This window comes from Triticum aestivum, chromosome 5B (genome assembly GCF_018294505.1).
Source record: "Triticum aestivum cultivar Chinese Spring chromosome 5B, IWGSC CS RefSeq v2.1, whole genome shotgun sequence".
NCBI classification, from domain to species: Eukaryota; Viridiplantae; Streptophyta; class Magnoliopsida; order Poales; family Poaceae; genus Triticum; species Triticum aestivum.
In genome coordinates, this window is record NC_057807.1 from 222,715,811 (window position 1) to 222,721,985 (window position 6,175).

Here is a 6,175-nt window from a genome sequence, read left to right on the forward strand (position 1 = left end):
CGCCATGTGACTAATACCCAAGAGTTTACTAGAGTCAGTAGTCTAGTTCACATCACAATGTGATTAACACTCAATGAGTTTTATGTTTTATCATGTTGCTTGTGAGAGAGGTTTTAGTCAACGGGTCTGAACCTTTCAGATCCGTGTGTGCTTTACAAATATCTATGTCATCTCCTAGATGCAGCTACCACGCTCTATTTGGAGCTATTCCAAATAACTGTTCTACTTGGAGCTATTCTAAATTGTTGCTCCATTATATGTATCCAGTCTCTCTACTCAGAGCTATCCGGATAGGTGTTTAGCTTGTATCGACGTAACCCTTTACGACGAACTCTTTTACCACCTCCATAACCAAGAAAAATTCCTTAGTCCGCTAGTTACTAAGGATAACTTTGACCGCTGTCCTATGATCCATTTTTGGATCACTCTTGTACCCCTTGACTGACTCATGGCAAGGCACACTTCAGGTGCGGTACACAGCATAGCATACTGTAGAGCCTATGTCTTAAGCATAGGGGACGACCTTCGTCCTTTCTCTCTTTTCTGCCGAGGTCGAGATTTAAGTCTTAACTTCGTACCTTACAACTCAGGCAAGAACTTCTTCTTTGACTGATCCATCTTGAACACCTTCAAGATCATGTCAAGGTATGTGCTCAGTTGAAAGTATTATTAAGCATTTTGATCTATCCTTATAGATCTTGATGCTCAATGTTCAAGTAGCTTAATCCAGGTTTTCTATTGAAAAACACCATTCAAATAACCCTATATGCTTTCTAGAAATTCTACATCATCTCTGATCATCAATATGTCAACAACATATACTCATCAGAAATTCTATAGTGCTCCCACTCACTTCTTTGGAAATACAAGGTTCTCATAAACTTTGTATAAATCCAAAATCTTTGTTCATCTCATCAAAGCGTACATTCCAACTCCGAGATGCTTACTCCAGTCCTTAGAAGGATCACTGGAGCTAGCATACCTTTTAGCATCCTTAGGATCGACAAAACTTTTCTGATTGTATTGCATACAACCTTTCCTTACGAAAACTGGTAAGGAAACTTGTCTTGACATCCATCTGCCAGATTTCATAAATGCAGCTAATGCTAACATGATTCCGACGGACTTTAAGCATCGCTACGAGTGAGAAAATCTCATCGTAGTCAACTCCTTGAACTTGTCGGAAAAACACTTCGCCACAAGTCGAGCTTCATAGATGGTGACATTACCATCCACGTCCGTCTTCTTCTTAAAAGATCCATTTATCTCAATGGATTGCCGATCATCGGGCAAGTCCATCAAAGTCCATGCTTTGTTCTGATATATGGATACTATCTCGGATTTCATGGCTTCTAACCATTTGTCGGAATTCGGGCCCACCATCGCTTCTCCATAGCTCGTAGGTTCATTGTTGTCTAGCAACATGACCTTCAAGACAGGATTACGTACCACTCTGAAGTAGTACGCATCCTTGTCATCCCACGAGGTTTGGTAGTGACTTGATCCGAAGTTTCATGATCAATATCATAAGCTTCCACTTCAATTGGTGTAGGTGCCACAGGAACAACTTCCTGTGCCCTGCCACACACTAGTTGAAGAGACGGTTCAATAACCTCATCAAGTCTCCACCATCCTCCCACTCAATTCTTTCGAGAGAAACTTTTCCTTGAGAAAGTACCTGATTCTAGAAACAATCCCTTATTGCTTTCGGATCTGAGACAGGAGGTATACCCAACTGTTTTGGGTGTCCTATGAAGATGCATTTTATCCGCTTTGGGTTCGAGCTTATCAATCCTGAAACTTTTTCACATAAGCGTTGCAGCCCCAAACCTTTAAGAAACGACAACTTAGGTTTCTCTAAACCATAATTCATACGGTGTCATCTCAACAGAATTACGTGGTGCCCTATTTAAAGTGAATGTGGTTGTCTCTAATGCCTAACCCATGGACAATAGTGGTAATTCGATAAGAGACATCATGGTACGCACCATATCCAATAGGGTGCAACTATGATGTTCGGACACACCATCACACTATGGTGTTCCAGGCGGTATTAATTGCGAAACAATTTCCACAATGTCTTAATTGTGTGCCAAAACTCGTAACTTAGATATTCACATCATAGACATTTTATCCTCTTGTCACAATGATCTTCTACTTCACTCTGAAATTACTTGAACCATTCAGTAATTCAGACTTGTATTTCATCAAGTAAATATTCTCAACGTCTACTCGAATCATCTGTGAAGTAAGATCATAACGATATTCACTGCATGCCTCAGCACTCATTGGATTGGACACATCAAAATGTGTTACTTCCAACAAGTTGCTATCTTGTTCCATCTTACTGAAAACGAGGCTTTTCAGTCATCTTGCCCATGTGGTATGATTTGCATATCTCAAGTGATTCAAAATCAAGTGAGTCCAAACGGTCCATTTGCATGGAGTTTCTTCATGCATATACACCAATAGACATGGTTCGCATGTCTCAAACTTTTCAAAATGAGTGAGTCCAAAGATCCATCAACATGGAGCTTCTACATGCATTTTATACCATTATGACTTACATGGCAGTGCCACAAGTAAGTGGTACTATCATTACTATCTTATATCTTTTGGCATGAAAATGTGTATCACTACGATCGAGATTCAATAAACCATTCAGGTTTAATACTAATCTTGATGGTAGAGGGAGCGTGCGATGTTTGATCACATCAAACTTGGAAACACTTCCAACACATATCGTCAGCTCACCTTTAGCTAGTCTCCGTTTATTCCGTAGCTCTTTTATTTCGAGTTACTAACACTTAGCAACTAAACCGGTATCTTATACCCTGGTGCTACTAGGAGTACTAGTAAAGTACACATTAACATAATGTATATCCAATATACTTCTATCGACCTTGCCAGCCTTCTCATCTACCAAGTATCTAGGGTAGTTCCGCTCTAGTGACTATTCCCCTTATCACAGAAGCACTTAGTCTCGGGTTTGGGTTCAACCTTGGGTTTCTTCACTGGAGCAGCAACTGATTTGCCATTTCATGAAGTATCCCTTCTTGCCCTTGCCCTTCTTGAAACTAGTGGTTTCACTAACCATCAACAATTGATGCTCCTTCTTGATTTCTACTTTTGTGGTGTCAAACATCGTGAATACCTCAAGGATCATCATATCCATCCCTGATATGTTATAGTTCCTCATGAAGCTCTAGCAGCTTGGTGGCAATGACTTTGGGAGAAACATCACTATCTCATATGGAAGCTCAACTCCCACTCGATTCAAGTGATTGTTGCACTCACACAATCTGAGCACAAGCTCAACGATTGAGCTTTTCTCCCTTAGATTGCAGGTTAAGAAAATCGTCAGAGGTCTTATACCTCTTGACGTGGGCACGAGCTTGAAATCCCAATTTCAGCCCTCGAAACATCTCATATGTTCTGTGACGTTTCGAAAAACGTCTTTGGTGCCTCTACTTAAACCATTTAACTGAACTATCACGTAGTTATCAAAACGTGTATGTCCGATGTTCGCAACATCCACAAACGACGTTTGGGGTTCGGCACACTGAGCAGTGCATTAAGGACATAAGCTTTCTACTGTCTGCATAATTGCTACTTTCAACTTTCAACTATATTTTCTCTAGGAACATATCTAAAACAGTAGAACTAAAGCGCGAGCTACGACATAATTTGCAAAAATCTTTTGACTATGTTCAAGATAATTAAATTCATCTTATGAACTCCCACTCAGATAGACATCCCTCTGGTCATCTAAGTGATTACATGATCCGAGTCAACTAGGCCGTGTCCGATCATCACGTGAGACGGACTAGCCAACGTCGGTGAACATCTTCATGTTGATCGTATCTACTATACGACTCATGCTCGACCTTTCGGTCTCCGTGTTCCGAGGCCATGTCTGTACATGCTAGGCTCGTCAAGTTAACCCTAAGTGTTTTCGCTGTGTAAAACTGTCTTACACCCGTTGTATGTGAACATAAGAATCCATCACACCCGATCATCACGTGGTGCTTAGAAGCGACGAACTGTAGCAACGGTGCACAGTTAGGGGAGAACACTTCTTGAAATTTTGTAAGGGATCATCTTATTTACTACCGTCGTCCTAAGTAAACAAGATGCATAAACATGATAAACATCACATGCAATCAAATAGTGTAGTGACATGATATGGCCAATATCATATAGCTCCTTTGATCTTCATCTTCGGGGCTCCATGATCATCTTGTCACTGGCATGACACCATGATATCCATCATCATGATCTCCATCATCGTGTCTTCATGAAGTTGTCACGCCAACGACTACTTTTACTTCTATGACTAACGCGTTTAGCAATAAAGTAAAGTAGTTTACATGGCGTTCTTCAATGACACGCAGGTCATACAATAAATAAAGACAACTCCTATGGCTCCTGCCAGTTGTCATACTCATCGACATGCAAGTCGTGAATCCTATTACAAGAACATGATCAATCTCATACATCACATATTATTCACCACATTCTTGTTGGCCATATCACATCACAAAGCATACCCTGCAAAAACAAGTTAGACGTCCTCTAATTGTTGTTGCATGTTTTACGTGGCTGCTATGGGTTTCTAGTAAGAACGTTTCTTACCTACGCAAGACCACAACGTGATATTCCAATTTCTATTTACCCTTCATAAGGACCCTTTTCATCGAATCCGTTCCGACTAAAGTGGGAGAGACTGGCACCCGCTAGCCACCTTATGCACCAAGTGCATGTCAATGGGTGGAACCTGTCTCACGTAAGAGTACGTGTAAGGTCGGTCCGGGCTGCTTCATCCCACAATACCGTCAAAACAAGATTGGACTAGTAACGGTAAGCATATTGAACAACATCAACGCCCACAACTACTTTGTGTTCTACTCGTGCAAAGAATCTACGCAATAGACCTAGCTCATGATGCCACTGTTGGGGAACGTAGCAGAAATTCAAAATTTTCCTACGTGTCACCAAGATCTATCTATGGAGAAACCAGCAACGAGGGGAAGGAGAGTGCATCTACATACCCTTGTAGATTGCTAAGCGGAAGCGTTCAAGTGAACGGGGTTGATGGAGTCGTACTCGTCGTGATTCAAATCACCGATGATCCTAGTGCCGAACGGACGGCACCTCCGCGTTCAACACACGTACAGCCCGGTGACGTCTCCCACGCCTTGATCCAGCAAGGAGAGAGGGAGAGGTTGAGGAAGACTCCATCCAACAGCAGCACAACGGTGTGGTGGTGGTGGAGGAGCGTGGCAATCCAGCAGGGCTTCGCCAAGCACCATGGGAGAGGAGGAGTAGGGAGAGAGGTAGGGCTGCACCAGAACTTCGTGTTCAAGCTCCCATGCGTCTCCCCACTATATATAGGGGTGGAGGGGCTGGTTTCTTGCCCTCCAAGTCCATTGGGGCGTTGGCCATGGTGGGAGGAAAGAAATCCCATCATTTCCTTCCCCACCGATTGTTATCCCCCCTTTTTAGGGATCTTGATCTTATCCCTTCGGGATATGATCTTATTCCTTCTAAGGGGGGATCTTGGTGCGCCTTGACCAGGGGTGTGGGGCCTTGCCCCCACTACCCACGTTCATGTGGGTCCCCCCATGCAGGTGGGCCCCACTCCGGAACCTTCTAGAACCTTCCCGGTACAATACCGAAAAATCCCGAACATTTTCCGGTGGCCAAAATAGGACTTCCCATATATAAATCTTTACCTCCGGACCATTCCGGAACTCCTCATGACGTCCGGGATCTCATCCGGGACTCCAAACAACATTCGGTAACCACATACGAACTTCCTTTATAACCCTAGCGTCATCGAACCTTAAGTGTGTAGACCCTACGGGTTCGGGAGACATGTAGACATGACCGAGACGTTCTGTGGTTAATAACCAACAGCGGGATCTGGATACCCATGATGGCTCCCACATGCTCCACGATGATCTCATCGGATGAACCACGATGTCAAGGACTTAATCAATCCCGTATTCAATTCCCTTTGTCTATCGGTATGTTACTTGCCCGAGACTCGATCGTCCGTATCCAATACCTTGTTCAATCTCGTTACCGGCAAGTCACTTTACTCGTTCCGTAACACATCATCCCGTGATCAACTCCTTGGTCACATTGCGCATATGATGATGTCCTACCGAGT